The sequence below is a fragment of the Cetorhinus maximus genome, chromosome 9 (assembly GCF_964194155.1).
Source record: "Cetorhinus maximus chromosome 9, sCetMax3.hap1.1, whole genome shotgun sequence".
Taxonomy (NCBI): domain Eukaryota; kingdom Metazoa; phylum Chordata; class Chondrichthyes; order Lamniformes; family Cetorhinidae; genus Cetorhinus; species Cetorhinus maximus.
This window is the reverse complement of record NC_135887.1, coordinates 2,811,460-2,830,557: the sequence shown is the minus strand read 5'-3', so window position 1 is coordinate 2,830,557 and position 19,098 is coordinate 2,811,460.

Genomic DNA, 19,098 nt, shown 5'->3' with positions numbered 1-19,098 from the left:
AACTACTAAACTGGGTCTGTGGCAGGTAGTGAGGGAACCAACAAGAGGGAAGAACATACTTGACCTCATCCTCATCAATCTACCTGCCGCAGGTGCATCAGTCCATGACAGTATCAGTAAGATTGACCACCGCACAGTCATTGTGGAGACAAAGTCCCGATTTCACATTGTGTTGTGTGGCACTACTACCATGCTAAATGGGATAGATTTCGAACAGATCTAGCAACTCAAGACTGGGCATCCATGAGGTGCTATGGGCCATCAGCAGCAGAATTGTACTCGAACACAATCTGTAACCTCATAGCCCAGCATATCCCCCACTCTACCATTACCATCAAGCCAGGGGATCAACCCTGGTTCAATGAAGAGAGCAGGAGGACATGCCAGCAGCAGTACCAGGCATACCTAAAAATGAGGTGTCAACCTGGTGAAGCTATAACACAGGACTACTTGCGTGCCAAACAGCATAAGCAGCAAGTGATGGACAGAGCTAAGCGATCCCACAAACAACGGATCAGATCTAAGCTCTGCAGTCCTGCCACATCCAGTCATGAATGTGAATGGTGGACAGTTAAACAACTCACTGGAGGAGGAAGCTCCACAAATATCCCCATTCTCAATGATGGAGGAGCCCAGCACATCAGTGCAAAAGACAAGGCTAAAATATTTGCTACAGTCTTCAACCAGAAGTGCTGAGTGAATGATCCATCTCGGCCTCCTCTGGAGGTCCCCAGCATCACAGATGCCAGTCTTCAATCAATTCGATTCACTCCATGTGATATCAAGAAACAGCTGAAGGCACTGGATAGCACAAAGGCTATGGGCCCTGACAATATTCCGGCAATAGTAGTGAAGATTTGTGTTCCAGAACTTGCCGCACCCCTAGTCAGTATAGCTACAACACTGGCTATGTGGAAAATTGCCCAGGTATGTCCTGTACACAAAAAGCAGGACAAATCCAACCAGGTCAATTACCGCCCCATCAGTCTACTCTCCATCATCAGTAAAGAAGGAAGCGGTCATCAACAGTGCTATCAAGCAACACTTGCTTAGCAATAACCTTCTCGCTGATGCCCAGTTTGGGTTCTGCCAGGGCCACTCAGCTCCTGACCTCATTACAGCCTTGGTTCAAACATGGACAAAAGAGCTCAACTCCTGAGGTGAGGTGAGAGTGACAGCTCCTGACATCAAGGCAGCATTTGACCGAGTGGCATCAAGGAGCCCGAGCAAAACTGGAGTCAATGAGAATTGGGGGGAAGCTTTCTGTTGGTTGGAGTCATACCTAGCACAAAGAAAGATGGTTGTGGTTGTTGGAGGTCAGTCATCTCAGCTCCAGGACATCACTGCAGGAGTTCCTCAGGGTAGTGTCCTCGGCCCAACCATCTTCAGCTGCTTCATCAATGACCTTCCTTCCATCATAAGGTCAGAAGTGGGGATGTTCGCTGATGATTGTACAATGTTCAGCACCATTCGCGACTCTTCAGATACTGAAGCTGTCTATGTCCAAATGCAGCAAGACCTGGACAATATCCAGGCTTGGCCTGACAAGTGGTAAGTAACATTCGCACCACACAAATGACTATCTCCAATAAAAGAGAATCCAACCATCACCCCTTGATGTTCAATGGCATTACCGTCACTGAATCCCCCATTATCAACATCCTGGGAATTACCATTGACCAGAAATTGAACTGGACCAGCCATACAGAAACTGTGGTTACAAGAGCAGATCAGAGGCTAGGAATAGTGCAACGAGTTATCCACCTCCTGACTCCCCAAAGCCTGTCCACCACCTACAAGGCACAAGTCAGGAGTGTGATGGAATACTCCCCACTTGCCTGGATGAGTGCAGCTCCCGCTACACTCAAGAAGCTTGACACCATGCAGAACAAAGCAGCCCGCTTGATTGGCACCAAATCCACAAACATTCACTCCATCCACCACTGACGCACAGTAGCAACAGTGTGTACCATCTACAAGATGCACTGCAGAAATTCACCAAAGCTCCTTAGACAGCAACTTCCAAACCCACAACAACTACCATCTAGAAGGACAAGAGCAGCAGATAGATGGGAACATCACTACGTGGAAGTTCCCCTCCAAGTCACTCACCATCCTGACTTGGAAATATATCGCCGTTCCTTCGCTGTCGCTGGGTCAAAACCCTGGAACGCCCTCCCTAAAAGCTCTGTGGGTCTACCCACACCACATGGACTGCAGCGGTTCAAGAAGGCAGCTCACCATCACCTTCTCAAGGGCAACTAGGGATGGGCAATAAATGCTAGCCCAGCCAGTGAAGCCCACATCCCATGAATGAATAAAACATATATACTGCTTGCGTTCAGCCCTATCTTAGCCTATCTGCTGCTCGAATTCTCATCCAAGCTTTTGTTACCCCCAGATGCAACTATTCAAACTATTCTAACTATTCTTGGAAGACCTTACACCTTTCACCTGAGCTCATCCAAACCTCAGCTGCCCATGTCCTAATTCAAGTCTCGTTCACCCAACATCCCTTTGCTTTCAGCTCCCTGTCTAGCAAATCCTTGAATTTAGCATTTACATCCTTGTCTTTAAATCCCACCATGACCTCACCCCTCCCTGTCTATACAACCTCCTCCAGCCCTACAACCCTCCGAGAACTCTGTATTCCTCCAATTCTAGCCTCTTGGTACATCTCCAATGTCTTTTGCCGGACCATTAATTCCTGTGCCTTCAGCTGGCTGGGCCGTAACTGTTGTTCTTATTGATATTCTTTTGAAGAAGTGGAGGCAGTCCTTCCAGTATCCTGGCCAACCTTCATTTTCAACTAACACCAAGAAAACAGATTAGCTCCTCTTGCATCTCAAGGCTATTTGAGAGACCTTACTTTGTGTACTAAATAACAGTGATTATCTTTCAAAAGTAACGTTTTGGCTATGAGCTTTCCATGGTTGTGAAAGGCCCTTTGCAAATTTTCTTAATACATTTGAACTATTGTTACTCATTCCTCACATTACCTAAGAAAATATTTACAATTTGTTTGACCTTGCAAGATGGCCATTTCATTCCAAGGGCTGTTCATAACGTACTGAAGTATACAATGTTTGCTATTGTAAACGTTACTGTAAATCGACCTGCATTATTTCATCAGCAAAAAAAAGTGAACCATAATTCATAAAATAATAGTCAAAAACATCTGGCCCACTGAGTTGATTGATTAGTATCAGAGTTGTATGATGGGATGGATGAAGGTTCTTTTCAAGGTATAATATGGGCTATTGCAATCAATGTGCTGACCAGAACTAAAGGTGTGGAATAATTGGGTAACAATTTCATTAAAATCTCCCACTGATATCACAAATCTGCTGAATTGTCCAAAAATTTGCAGATTGTCATTTTACTAACATCTTCAATTTGATTATGAAACCTGGGAAGGTAGCTCTACGTGGTGAACAGAACAGCTGTTTATACCCCCGGGGTGTTATTAAACATCTGTGGCACACATTTGTGCTTGCGAATATAGCAAAATATATTTACCCATTACCTACCAGAGAAAAATGGAGCCTTTCATGTGGTAGTTCTTGGGGAAAGGTGACATGGTTTGCAAGTGTACGAATTCAAGTTGGATGGCTTAGATTTGCTTGTCAAAATATTTGATTGGGTATTTTGGAACAAAATGAAAGGATCTATAACACCTGGATGGACTACAACAGGGCATTGTTCTATGCAACTAGAAAATCTGTAGGCTTGTGCAAATATTGAGTAAAAAAGTCATTCCTTATATGAAATGGTAATTCCATGATAATATACCAAGAATAAATGCCAGACATCCATAAAAATGCATACATGCCAACCTAGAAAACTAGCAAAAGCTGATGTGCTGATTCAAAAATGTTGACGACTCAACATCATTGAAAGTCTTCCCATCCTTCGGTCTCAATTCACACTTGAAATCTTTTCCTTTGGCCAACCTCCCCATGTTACACTTATACGCTGCTCCTATTCTTCCCTCTAGTTTATACTGGCACTCATTTTCTCCCATGGTTCATGAGATATTTCTTCCCACGGCCTCCACCCACCATTTTATGTCACCCCTTTTATATCCTGCTGCATGTTGTAGGCAGGGATTCCGCCTCTCTCTAAACTAGCACAAGATCGTGAATTTTTCACTTTTCTTTCTCGGTCTTAGGTGCGAATAACGTTTATTCCACTATTTATGATTGACTTTTGTTCAACCTCACCTCCATTTTTATTTCCTTCAGCATGCAGTAGTGTTTGATTTGTAAGGAAAACAGCAGAAACATATGTAGGAGCCCAGCATGATAGGGTAGGATTTTTCAATCAGTGTGTGGGGGCAGGCCCGACACGCCAATGCGTAAAACGATGCGCAATGATGTCAGGTGTGCGTCCCGAGGTCATTGCACAGTCATCGCGATATTTCGTTCAGCGGGCAGGCGCCAGAGTTGATATGTAAACAGCCTATTGAGGCCATTAAGAAATTAATTGAAGTACTTGTTAACGCTGCCTGTCCAGCCTTACAGCTGGCAAGCAGGCGAAAAGGCCAAGCGGCCTTCACGTTTTTTAGGCAACCCTCATCCACGAGCGGGATAAGGTTTCCTAAAGCTTCGATTCAATAAATAAATTTTTTCTCATGAAAATAAAAACATGTCCCATCTCATGTTTAAGTAAATTTATAAATCTTTTATTTAATAATTTCAGAAGCCCTTCGATCTCCCTGAGGCAGCTCCTCCATGCCCCACGGAGACTGAAGCATAAAAGAGCGCTGGCCCCGACTCTCCCTCCTCCTCCCGCCCACACACGTAGCGCTGAGTCCGCTACCGGTCGCGTCTTACACTGGGCGGGTCTTAACTGGCCTGCCTGCGTAAAATGGCGGCGTGGATCGGCTCCGCCCCCACCCCTACCCCCGCGTCTGCTCCCGCTGAACCCACCCCCCTCCCCCCACCGAGCCCACTGAGCCTGCCTGAAACATTCAGGCCATAGTGGTGGATGGGAAGTGGAAACTGGAAAGAAGGCCTTTACAATCGAGTCCAAGGGAAGTAGGCACCAATTAACCATTAGGCATCTGGCAAATGGAATCTGGCCTTTGCTCGGCTGTTAAGAGGTGCAAGGAATTCTCAATATCACCAAATAATTACAGCTAAGTAAGACCATGAAGCTGATATTAGTTAGTCCATGCAGAAGGGCCACGCAGTTCCCTCTTCCCCAATGCAGATCCAACTGTTTCTTTAAATAATTTGCTTTTTTCTCCACCAGTTTGTTTGCTCCAAGTGTTCAATAATCTGAACCACGTGATATCAGAGATAAAAACAAAAACAGAATTACCTGGAAAAACTCAGCAGGTCTGGCAGCATCGGCGGAGAAGAATAAAGTTGACGTTTCGAGTCCTCATGTATATCACGTCCTATCCTAATGTTCATTTGAGTCTGTAGCCCTACTCTCACAATCCAATTTAAATTATTTATGTATATTTGCTTTTTCCACACCATTTACTGACACATCTCTATTAGATTACCTTTTCAGATGTCTCGTTTCCAGGTTGGAACGCTCATGTTTTTCAAGTGTCTCCTCACAACACAGACCCCTGGTGTTGCAAAATGACTTTAAGGGAGTATGCAAATGAACAAGTAACCAGGGTGTAAAGCAGCGTTCTGTTGAAGGGTCATGTGGACCCGAAACGTCAGCTCTTTTCTTCTCCACCGATGCTGCCAGACCTGCTTAGTTTTTCCAGGTAATTCTGTTTTTGTGTAAAGCAGCATGTTGTGTGTGTGTGTGTGTGCGTGTCCGAATTGCAGCTGTACTGTTCCTGTGTGTAATGGTTGCTGAATCTGTAAAGTAGATCTGTCTGCTGAGCAATTCTGTATCATCAAATAAACAGAACCTACCTATAGTTTACCAGATCTGGTGTGAGATTGGTAAGTTTGTGTAAAGAAGACACAGAAACACAACACCTGGCTCTAAGGGTTGATGTATTGTTCTGTCTCTAGCACTTGAAAGTAATCCCTATTTTTTAGACACTAGGACTAGTATCTAGGACACCGCACAGCTTGATCAAACCTTTCTCTGGCTTAATCCAACTGTTTGGCTCTGTAGTTTAAATTTGAATTCCTTTTTGAAATGCCATCATAATTTCTGTCATTTCTGATTGAGGAGTGGTTATACCGGGAATAAATCCTGGTCATCTTACTGATCATTTCCTATTGGTTTTCATTGAATTCTATCATTTCACAGTAATAATATCAGTAATCCTGTAGTGTGAACATATCGCCTAAACTGCTACTGGAGGGAAATCTGCACTGACAGTCCAAGCCCAACAGAGGACCAAAAATACATTAAAATTAAGTATTATTATGAAAACATGTTAAATAAAAAGTCATAATTTGAATTTGTTGCATCAATTCAACCAAAGGTTAGATATACTGATAAGTTTCTCATTTTCCTTCAAGGTATAATTATGATGTTATTTGTATAATAGTAATTATATAGTGCTCATGATAACATTTCTGCAATCGGAACATTTTATGAGAGATTGTCACGCTGCTTTAAATGTGTGGCTGTGACATAGGGAAGAATTTTCCTGTCGGTGAGCAGGGGCGGGGCCTGCTCGCCAACACGTAAAATGACGCGCGGTAACGTCGGCCAGGTGTCCCAATGTCACCGCACGTCATTTAGATTGTCAGTTCAGCGGGCGCGTACCTGCCGAACTGTCAGAGGCCTATTAAGGCCATTAACAATGTCATTAAAGTTGTTTCGAAAGCTGCACATCCAACCTTAAAGTTGTCAGGGGGCAGGGGAAGAGCCCAGGCGGCCTTCGCATTTAATCATGGAACCTCATCCACAGGCGGGGATGAGGTTTCGTGAAGTGTTTATTAATTAAATAAAACATTTTGGAAAAAATTGATGCGCATGTCCCCAGTTCATGTGACAGTTTCACATGAGGGGACATGCCCTTAAATTTTATTTCACCTTTTTTTAATTTTCCAGAACTTAAACTAATCTCCCTGTGGTACCTCCACCAGGCCTTAGGGAGATTCCAGCACTCTTTCACTAGCATGCGCGGAAGAGCACAGGCCCCAACTCAGGAAATCCCACCCCCCCGGAATCCCACCCCCCCCTCAACCGCCCGCACAGGGAGCGCATGGCGCTTCCAGGCGTGTGTCACGCTGGGCGGGCCAATTAAGTAAAATGGTGGCGCATGCCCGATCGGGGGCGCCGATCGGGTTTGCGCTCACTCCCATCCGCCCCCACACAACCCCCCAGACAGGGGGGGGTGGGGGGGGTGGAAATTCAACCCATAGTGATTGCAGCAGCAGTGGAAATTGGATGCAAGAGAGTAAGATCATGAAGCATCAGTATGTTAATGAATGCTTCCTGTGGTAATTGGATTTAACACTCTAATCAATGCTACTGATTATGTCTGCGATAAGAAATTCACTGGGGAAAAGCTAGACAACTTCCACAATACTAAAAGCCTCAGGTATTAATTAATGTAAAGATTATCTGTCAACCATGGTCATTTACAGAGGTTGCAAAAATAACCTGGTAATGGTTTCAAATGCGTTTATTTCAGACCTGTAATGTAAAATTGATCCAGGTTCTTCGTGCTGTAATTAATATATTTTGTTGGTGATTTCACAGAAACGCCTGTAATTGTTTTGAATTTGAAAGTTTGGCAAAAGATTATTTTTGATACATCAGCAGCTGAAAGTTTTTTCAGACAGTGGTGGGTTTTCCATCAGCAATCTCCTTTTTCCAAACAGTATAATTTATGAACTAATTAAAATGTAGGTTATATTTGATAAGACTATTGTGTAAGAAGAATAATGACACAGTCAACATAGTGGGGGGGATGTTCGAAAAATCAAGTAATTGATTGGCCTTTTCAAGGGCAACTAGGGATGGGCAATAAATGCTGGCCCAGCCGGTGACTCCCACATCCCATGAATGAATAAATAAAAATATCATCCTTGGAAAAGCAGCATTGCTCAATTGGCATGTTAGAAGCTCCAGTTAAGTACTGTAACTTCCCAAGATGCAGAACCCTGACATCACGCGTGTAATCACTGTATGGCAATCTGCGCAATAACACATAAATGTTAATAAATGTTAACTACTGGTGCATACTTGTTCTTTTCAAAGTTACTTTTGCTACAGGGCAGTCATGAATTTAGAGCACAGTTGTAATTTCTAACCGTTCAGATGGAGCTGGTCGGTCCCTACAGGACAACTGGTTCAAGTACATTGTTATGGAAACCTAAATAGATCCATGCCAAAATAAATTGCAGCTAATTGCAGAAGGAAACTTCTGTGGAATGACGGTTGTTTCTAAGTCCTCCGTCTCTTGGCAAGATGTCAGATTAGCAAGATTAGAAAATGCAGCTGGAAATGTTACCTTTACTTGTATGTTACTTGTATATTATTTTGATACTTTATGACACCTAAGGTATGGCAGATGTGTATTAGATACGAGAATAGGATAGATAGAATAAGATAGATAGGTAATGCATATTTTCAACGGGCTACTCCTAGACCTATGAAGCGAATGATGGGATTACCATCACACCTGTCACTCCAGCAGGGCTGGAGGAAGTTCGGACCAGCTGAGCTGACCTTCACTTGGACTCAGCACCTCTTCAAAGCCAATTCTTCTTAATGGTGTCGTTATCACAGAAATCTTTAAAAAGAAAGTCAACAGAAATTAATAATAAAAATGAGAAAAATATTGATCGAAATTTTCAAACATGCAGTAATTTTACCACCTCCTTTCTCAAAAGCATTACATACTGATAATAGCAACTGCCATTAAAAAAAAGTAATTTCCCCTAAGGTTTACATCCCACAGATGTAAAAATGGTTCGTGACAAGTGTGCGATGGAACAGGGCAACTGGAAGCAGAATGCAGTTACTGCCTTGCATCCACTTTTAATATTTGACAGCCAATATCTTTATTATTATAGCCCACATTGATACACATTGAATGTCCCAGGTTCAGGTTTGCATTTGATTAACCTTTAGATCTTGGGTTGGAGTCCAGGCCAGACTGATTTCTCCTCTCACCGACTCTGTAAGTCGGTGCATATCGTGTGGGGCGTAAAAGCATAAGGTAAGTGCTGGGGTGGTTGGGTGTACAGGGGTGGGGGGAAGGAAGAAGCAGAAGGAGTTTCATTCATATGCTATACGGAAAGCAGGGGGAGAGGAGGACCAAACATTTCTTCCAGGGCTGGAAGGAGTGCAAATGCTTCTCCTGGCACCCAAGGAATTTAACCCTAAGAATTTAAAAAAAAAAAGAACCTTGTCTTGATCTTTTCTGGCCCCTTTGGCATGTCCAGCTCGGTTTCTCTGGCAGGTCTTCCCCCGAGTTCTAGCACAGATAGTTTTGCGTTGCCAATGACATCACTGGCTCACAGCTTTTGCATATCCGTTAGAACCCCTACCCCTGCCTCTGGCCAAAGCAGTAACTTTGACCACCTTGAAAATCAATGAAGATAAAATGGCACAGCAGGGGAAACGGAGTGTTTTTTGGCCAATAAATGAGCTCGCTCAATTTTAACCCAATCCATCCACCATCCCCAATTGAAAGGAGGCGGGGGTTTCAAACCAACCTTAGTATATTTGTTTACTCAACTTTACTCATGAGTTTTGTTTAATAAAGTAAGAGGTTTTTCACCTCCTTAATTAATTTCATTGACTGAAATGCAGCCAATCCCCTAGCCCAAAATGTTCAGCTATTAAATTGGATGTTAAAGTATTTCCACAGTTTTATCCTTAATCACCCCCTCCTACCCCTTATGGCAATAAGATAGAGTGGATGTTGGAAAATGGTGTTGTCTGGTTACTGTCAGGTAGAACTCATTCATAAAGTGACTGGTGCGTTTGTTGCCAAAGAGATAGTTTCAGCTAAAAAATGCTTTACTGACTCAGGCCACACTTTAATCACACCACGTGGATCACAATATTGTGCTCTTCACGAAATTATGCATTTTGTCAAGTGGACTATCATGTTAACAACAGTATGCCTGCCGATACTTGATCAGGTTGTCCCTTCACATGACAGTTTGATTGCCAATGCCTTAGAGGAAATTGCTTGTGTTGCCTGAAGGCATCGTTTCGGAGTATGAAACCTATAATTACTAAGGAATAGTCTGTTTCAGCTTCTGCCATCAAAATTATTCTTCCTCTAGGAATTGTTTTGTAATACCAACACTCTAATCTCACAAATTACCCCTGCAGTTTTGCAGGAATAAATTAAAAGTAATGAAGTTAAAATCACACTGTGCAATTTTAGCAATGAAATGTTAGCATAATTTTAGCTGCCATTTTCACGAAAATATTAACTTGTTCATAATATGAGTTAAAATAATGGGCAAAGGAATTTATTGCAACTATGTTAAGATGACCATTACTATTTTAATGTCTTAAAAATGTCTTCACTTTTTAGCTTGGATTGATTTTTCATCAGTAAAATGGCATTGTGAGATATTCTGTAGATCCTTGTGAACGCGCCTGCCCGGAGCACATATTCCTTAAAGGGGAACCGGTCTCAATTAATGCGGAAAGTGAGTGAGAATCCCATTTCTGACGGGATCTCTGCCACTGGGAGGGAGGGAAATCAGAGCAGGGTGCAGAGGTTAAAAGGTTGCTGCATCTAAAATGATGACCGAGAAGTGGGAGAGGGAACAGCAGAATGAGCTGAAACTGCACTTGAAAATGGAAAAGCAGCGGCAGGGTAGGCAGCACCAGTCATTAAGATCTGCTTTGAGCAAGGCCTCAAGATTTTTAGAAGCTAACAAATGGCAGAAATGAAAGTTACAAGACAGTATTTGGCATCCAGGCAGTTATTCAAATGTAACATCACTGGAAATGTAAAGCTCAGGTTGATGTGAAAGGCCCTATGGCATTATTTGAAGAAGAGGAGTGAGACTAGCTAAACTACTCTTGCAGAGGCCTGACATGGATTCAATGGGCCAATTGGCCTCCTCCTGTGCCCTTACAATTCTATGATTCTATTCTATGAATCTATGATTCCAGGCGTGCTAACCATCTAAAAGGAGCCGCTTGATGGTCAGGTATTGAATAAGAGTATTTGTAGGCTAATTTGTGCAGACCTGAACTTTCTAAAACAATAGGAAGGAAGGAAGAATAAAAACAACTTTTATTTATATAGTGCCATATGTGGGCTCAGGACGTCCCAAAATGGTTTACAGCCAGTTACATATTTTCTAGTCACTGTTGTAATGTGGGAAAGTACAGCAGCTAATATAATGATGGGGCAGAATTTTCTGCCTGTCAGGTAGGCGGGCCTGACCCAATCGTGGGCGGGCGCGGAGTCAATCGCCACCAGTGATCGGGGCCGCACCGCCATTTTACATGGGTGGGCCAATTAAGGCCCGCCCAGCGTGACGTCCGGCGGGAAGTGCTTTGCGCTCCCTGTGCAGGTGTGGAGGGGGGGGAATTCCCCAAAATCGAGAGTGCGCTCTTTCACACATGCGATCGAAAGAGCATACATCTCCCTGAGGCTAAGTGCAGCCTCAGGGAGATCGCCTCGACTTTTAAAACTATTACAGTTGGAGAAAAGAAAAATCCCTTACATGTCCCCTCATGTGACAATGTCACATGAGTTGGGACATGTTCATAATTAACATAATAACTTTATTATACTTTTTTAAACCCTACATGAAACCTCATCCCACCGGTGGATGAGGTTTCATGTTTTTTCTATTTGCCGCCGGGGCTCCTGGCCGACCCACCAACCTTAAGGTTGGATGGGCAGGTCCTTTAATTGTTTAATTGATCCTGTCAATGGCCTCAATTGGCCACTGACAGGTCGGTGGGCCCGTAGCTGATTTTGCTGTGCCCCCACCTTCCTGAAAATTTAAACGGGGCGGGGTGACGTCGGGGGTTCCGCCTGATGTCATCCCGTGTCATTTTACGCGTCGGCGAGCGGGCCCCGCCCCCTGCTCACTGACAGTAAAATTCTGCCCCAGGTGTTTTCCCACTGGGAGCGGGAAGCAGAAGCCAGCCTGGAACCTGTCTCCAGGGAGAAGTAGTCACTCACTGGGATTTTCATGGTGTCACCACCTTAATTGGCATGGAGACAGGTTCTTCATCCAATTAAGGGCGATGGACGGGTCCTAGAAGTTGGAGGGACAATGGAGGAACTCAGCTTGACAGAGGCAGCAGGCTGTAATGGAGATGGGGTGTAGGGAAGGTGGGGAGAGAAAGAAATCCCCCTACAGGGTAACCTGTAGTTGCTCTTGCATCCAGAAAGATAGGAAGGTTCTTTAGGCCTACCTGGAGTGCTACCCCCACCCTCCCCAACCATCTCTGGCCTGCCAAGGCACCACCTCAGGGTGCCTAAACTGGCCCCCACCAGTGGGGAAAACTGGAGGCCAACTGGGAAATTCCAGTTGGCCTCCTTTACTTTGTCTTAAGTAATCCCTTAACGAGCCTAACTGGCTGCCCACTGTGTGGGGCGTTTGACCCTGATCCCACTTCCACAAAAATGGCCTGGAGGTGGGATGAAACCATCTCGGCCCTGCCCACCTCCAATCCCAGTCCCACCGAGGGTGAAATCCAGCTCTAAGGGTGAGACTTTAACACACTCAAAACCCATTCACTTGGGCAGATTTGAAATCTGGCACTGAGATGCCACAAACAGCAGAGCTAATTTACCAGGTTATCTTTTCCGCAAGAGTTGGCTACGGGAGAGATGTTGGTCAGGAAACGAAGAGGACTTCCCTTTCCCTAAACAAAAACAGAATTACCTGGAAAAACTCAGCAGGTCTTCCCTTTCCCTGTTGTCTCAGCAAGTTGTTTTTTCTTCAGGAGTTCATCCAATTCCCTTTGAAAACCATGACTGAATCTTCTTCCACACCATTCTCAGGCAGCGCATTCCAGGTCTTAACCGTTCATTTCATAAAGAGGATTTTCCTCATGTCACCTTTGGTTCTTCAGCCAATCACTTAAGCCTACGACCTCTGAACTCCAACCCTTCTATCAACGGGAACAATTTCTCTCTTTCTACTATGTCTACCCCTCATGACTTTGAATACCTCTATCAAATTCCCTCTCAATCCTCTCCAAGGAAAACAACCCCAGCTTCTCCAAACAACCGATGTAACTGAAGTGTCTCATCCGTGGAGCCATGCTCATAAATCCTTTCTACACCTTCTTTCCTAAAGTGTAGTGCCCCAGAATTAGACACAATATTCCTGGACAGACTCTCAAAATAATCCTCCTCTCCACTGATTTGCCATTGCTGAAAGATAGAGGTGGAAATTGTAAGTAGAAATATAAATAGGAGCAAAAAAAAATACAGGTTTCACAGAATCTTACAGCACAAAATGAGGCCCTTTGGCCACGATTCCTATGCCATGCTATGACAGCTATTGGATTGTTTCCAGTCCCCTGCTCTTTTCCAATGGCCCTGCTACGTGGGAAGAGCGCGAGAAGTTTTGTCAGACCACTGAACTCGATTCATCAAATTAAACATACACCTCATGACAGACAATTTATTGAATCTTCATGAGGATTCTTTTCTTAACCTCCAAAGGTTCTAAATATTTAATTATCTGTCTACAAATGATTGTTATAAATTTCAATCCTATTCTTAGCCAGCCATCTGCTTAATTCCTCTATCCATTATTCAGTTCATCTCGGTTAAGGGAATTCATTAACATAGCATTAAATGCATTTGCAAGAGTTAAGTTCACATATCTATTTCATGGCTAAAGAAATCTTCAAATCTCTATGGTCCCACTTAAACTTGTTAATTTTACTCATGTACTATACTTCTGTGGTCACTACTGAAATTAGGTGTTATCTTTCAACAGTTTAAAGAGCAAAAATCTCTTTCAATCTATCTTTTTTCCACAGTAGGGAACTTAATTTGAAGGGCTTTTCATTTTTTATGGAGTTAGGTCCTAGTGTCATCCATCTTACTCTTCTCCTGAACTCTGATAAATCTAACAATCTCCTTTTGAAGCTAGGATGCAAAAAATTACATGTAATGCAATCTTATCATGAGTTATAGTCTGAGAGTTTCCTCGGGGCTACTTTTGTTCCATCACCAGAAGGCTGCTAAGAGTGTGGTGGAAATACTATAATGAGGTCTCTACTGCACTCCGAGTTAAGCTAGGATGGTAGACTAAGAGTTGCTCCTAGGACGTTCACAGGAATAAATGTTTAGCCCATTTTAGCTATACTGGGCACTTATTATTTCTATGGGTGTAGAATTCAAAGCTCTGTAAGCGCCTATGTCCCTCAAATATCTGTGGCACCTGCAAGTGTGTAAAGATGTAAGAGTGGTGACAGTCCCCTGGGTACCAAGCATGCAGGATTTGCCTCCTGTGATCACACATTAGCTGCACGCTCAGAGAGTGAAATCCTTTTCGATTGCTCACTCTCATAGGGCAGAATTTTGCCCTTGGCGGGCAGGCGGCCGGGTGGGCCCCACCCACTCGGCAGCAAGCGGGCAGCCGATCACCGCCACCGAAACGTGTCCCGCCGCCATTTTAAGTGGGCGGGCCAATTAAGGCCCACCCAGCGGGCTGCCCGACGGGAAGCGCTATGTGCTTCCTGTGTGAGGGTGGGGGGATTCCCCAACTGTCAGAGTGCGCTCTTTCGAAAGAGTGCACATCTCCCTGAGACTAAGTGCTGTCTCAGGGAGAGCGCTGACAGTGTTTTAAATATCAAAAATAGAATAATAAAAAAATTATTAACATGTCCCCCTCATGTGACAATGTCACACGAGATGGGACATGTTAATAAATATGACTAAAACTTTATTAAACTTTTTAAAAACAGACATGAAACCTCATCCCGCCAGTGGATGAGGTTTCATGTTTTCTCTATTCCCCGCCGGGGCTCCTGGCCTGTCCGCCACCCTTAAGGTTGGACGGGCAGGGCCTTTAATTGGCTTAATTATCCTGTCAATGGCCTCAATTGGCCATTGACAGGTCGGCGGGCGGACAGCTGATCGCGCTGTCCACCCGCCTTCCTAAATATTTAATTGGGGCGGGATGACCTTGGGGGTTCCGCCCGATGTCATTTTCCCATCAGCGAGCGGGCCCCGCCCCCCAACTCGCTGACGGAAAAATTCAGGCCACAGGCTCCTGCAAGGGAGTCACGTGTGCAGTCGATGGTGCCCTGAACTTGCCGGAATCCAGATATCGCTAAGAATCCCATCGCTCTGGCAGCCTGACTTTCAGCATCCAGGTGGAACAGGACATAAGAGTGAGCTCTGGTGAACAGGGCATCTGTGACCTCCCATGTGCATTAGTGTGTCACTGACTCGGAGATGGCACAAAGGTCCATGGTGCAGCACTGGAAGGACCTGCTGACAAAGGAGTGCAGCGCATTGGTGACCTTCAATGCCACCGGCATGGCATGGCATCCAAGTCCTCGCAGCCTCAGTTCTTCACGGAGAAGCTGGCAAATGTGAGCTCCAAGTGAAGTGAAGACAAGTGAAGTCACCTGCAACACTGCCTTGCGCTCATTTCCTGGGATGAGCAGAGTCTTCAATGTACCTGTGGTCAGGCCACTGGTCTTCATTGCATTTGCCCCTCTTTGGGAGTATCTTGGATTTCTTGGGAAGCCATTCCTTCTTGCTACTGAAGCCGCTGCTCCTCCTGGACCTGTGCCAGTTGAAGACGGGTCCTTCTTCCCCTCATTTGTATGAGGGGCCAGGGTTGCTTGTAGCCTGCATCCGCTATGCCTCTTTGTATCTGTGAACAAATAGTTTTTATAACTTTATTAAGTTTCCCCTTACTGGGCTTTCCTCCATCTCCAAGCCTGCAGGCCAGTGCTAAGCCTTTGACCTGTCCTCCTTCTAGACATGGCATCTCCAGTGACCCTTTCCATTGAAGGCTGGAGGTCCACAGGTGGATGCTGCCCACTTCATGAATGACTGGGCACGCAGACATTGTACCTTGGCCAGGGTAATTACAGCATGTGCCAGAACTCCCGTCAGGTAATTTTCAGCTTGCCCCCATGAGCCTAGACACTCTATAGAGAGAACATAGACCTGGCACAATGGAAAGAGTTTCTGCATTTTGCCTTGTCAGCTGTAACCATTTAGCTGGGATTACTGAGGCTTGGAGTGTACATCTCACTGCTGCTCAGCAGCTATGCCCCTTGAATCAATTCACCTTCATCCCTTTTCTCATCCCTCTGTCAGGAACAGGTGGCCAATCAATCGTACTCAACACCAGCTCCAAACCTCAATGGATTCTGCGAGGAACGCACTGCATTAGTCACGGAGCAGTCAGGAAACTGATTTTTTGCCAAATTAAGTGCCTCCAGCCACTCCGATTCCCGCTGCTGGTGGGAGCAGAAGATTCCGTCCATTGATAGGTTTAAGCTTGTCTAACCACTTAGTTCTAGTCTGCTTTAAATCAGGACTCATTCTGTGTGACCACCAGGCTGAATTCTTCAGACTACTTGCCCAATATTTCAGCTATAAATCATACATGGGTGATGTTTCAGCATCAACATACCTATCCTTCTGTGGAAGCCTTTGCTTTGACCAGTTAATATTACATGGAATTTTGATTTAGACTCTGCCTGATTTTACACTTTAAATGTAATAACTTCTGTTGGTTAGATCTAGTTTAGTTGGGCTACTCCTCCTAGATCGTTGAATGATGTTGCCCCTTTAAGAGCAAGAATTTGAATGGAATGGTATCAGAATATAACATCCTTGTTTTATATCCCCTGGACTTATTAACTTTGTGATCTTTATGACTTTAGTTAACAAGTTTATTTGAAGGTCCATTTAGATGGGCCGCTCTCCCTAAACTTTTAACCCTTCATTTAAAAGGAAGTTTTTGACCCATTGGTGGTTTTTGCTCCATCCAACATTCCGACTGATGTAGATGAAAACAGGACCCGCTCTGTTTGTTCCCCTGATTCCACAGTTTTTTTTAATTTTTATTTTGCTGTTTGTTTTGTTTTATGAATATCAGTTTGGCACCAACTCCTGCCTGTCTATTTAGCAATTATTCCCCATAAAGGAAAACAATTGATTACATTTTCTGGCGGGGTTGAGTTTGGGTAATCCAAGTGCATTGACCTACTATAATAAAAAAATGCAGCTCTTGTTTGTACATATTTCTTGTATATTGCTGAAATAAGAGACATGTCAAAGCTTTTCGTTTTGCACTCATCAGGACACTTTGCAAGATTCTTGTGAAGTTGTCCTGATGAGTACAAGGCGAAAAGCTTTGGCATGTCTCTTTTCTCAGCAATACTCAAGCTCTGTGCTACCAAATGACTATATTTCTTGCAGTACTGTACATCACTTTAAGTTGTTATTTAACCGCACAAGAATTCATCTGTCACCTCTTAGCCTGTCCATTTCATTTGCCAAGATTCCCTTGAAAGCCATCAGTCAAATTGCTGGAAGAAATGTCCTCAATCAAAAATTATGGACAGTGTCAATAGGAAGTAATTGATGCCGCAAATTTTCTTAGTGGATCTCCAAATTAGTCCTCATAATTTCACCTGAAATCCTGTGTACTCTTAGATCTGGGGTTTCTGTAGAAGCTTTGGCAGATGAGGAGTAGATTCCTGAGAGAATTCCTGGTGAGAGACTCTTAAATTTTCATTATCTGCAATGGCTCCCCAAGCAATATTGTCCACACTTCAAAGCTTCTTGCTATTCATTTTCAATCCAGGTAACTAAACTAATTCTGTAATGTTGCATCATCTTCAAAAGTTTTATGCCTCCTGAACAGTGGAAGACAGCAAGTGTTGTCATGTATCGCCACATTTCCGATTACATTCAATTTTATGTTAATATAGAGAAGCCAAAATTCATCAGGGATTCTATTGGTTCACCACTGCAACAGGAGATCATCAAAACCTCACAGAAGAAGTCTCAATCTGGTTACATTACTTTTCTGTCAGTTTCAGGAAGAATTTTATGTCCCGCAGGCGGGCACGCACCCGACCCGATCGGGCGTAAAATTGCGCAAGAAGACATCGGGCGAGTGTCCCAACGTCACTCCGCACTCGTGCGATATTTCACTCAGTGGGTGCACACGGGAGTCAGAACCGTGCCTGCGATCAATTAGGAGGACGCTTAAGGTTGTCAAAAACCCCAATTGAAACTGATTTTACGTTGCCCGGGCGATTTCGTGCTCATCGCACGGGCAAAATGGGCAGGCGGGCAGCCCGCATTTTGCAAAATCTCATCCAAGGGCAGGATGAGGTTTCTGTTATTAAATAAAATAAAAACACAAATATGTGGATATTATTTTTATAATCTATATGTTCAGCTGCCTGATTGTGATGCCTGGACATTTTTTTTTCCTACTTTTAAAGACTTCATTTCCTGGGTTTCAGGTCTTCAGCTCCCTGAGGCAGCTCTCTGCATTCAGGGAACTTTCTGTCAGTGCTCTCCCGCGTCCGTGTTGATGTCATGGCCCGCCCCCACCCCGAAATCACGCTCGGGGGCCGACAGCAGTTTCCCGACAGTCTGTTTCCCAAATGCTCCCGGGTTGGCCCATTGCATCCACACATCGAGCTGAAAATTCAGGCCCAGGAGTTTCCTGGGTGTCTTGGAAAGAGTGAATTCTCCATTAGCCCCTTATAAGGCAAATGACAACAAGGGGACGGAACCAAGAGTGCAGTCACCCTCAATCAGGAGTTCCAGTTCCTTAGGCCTGACTGTGGTTTGTGCATAAATTGGCATGATGAATGAAATGAGAAATATTGACCTCTGTACAGGAAAAAGTGTCCCACACCACCCATTGGCTCCAAGCCAAGCAAGTAGCTTGGACCCTGTAAACAGAGTAGTTTGCTGCCAGTCCCATCTTTTGAATTCTCTGTCATCTTCAATTACACTCAAGAGCCATGTTGCTAGACAGTTCTTGATTGATGAAAAATAAAATTATCAGTTGGGGAGCTTGGCCTGCAGGAAATCAATGCTGTACAAGCCGTGCAATACTGTTTGCTTGAGCAATACATTTAAATTGTTCTAAACTATGTGTGTCCTGCATCTTTATTCATCGACTCACTGCCATTTTTCATCAGAGTGAAACGATGACATGCTGCTGCAAGTTGCCAAAGACATTTCGTAATCCAAGCCAGAAACCT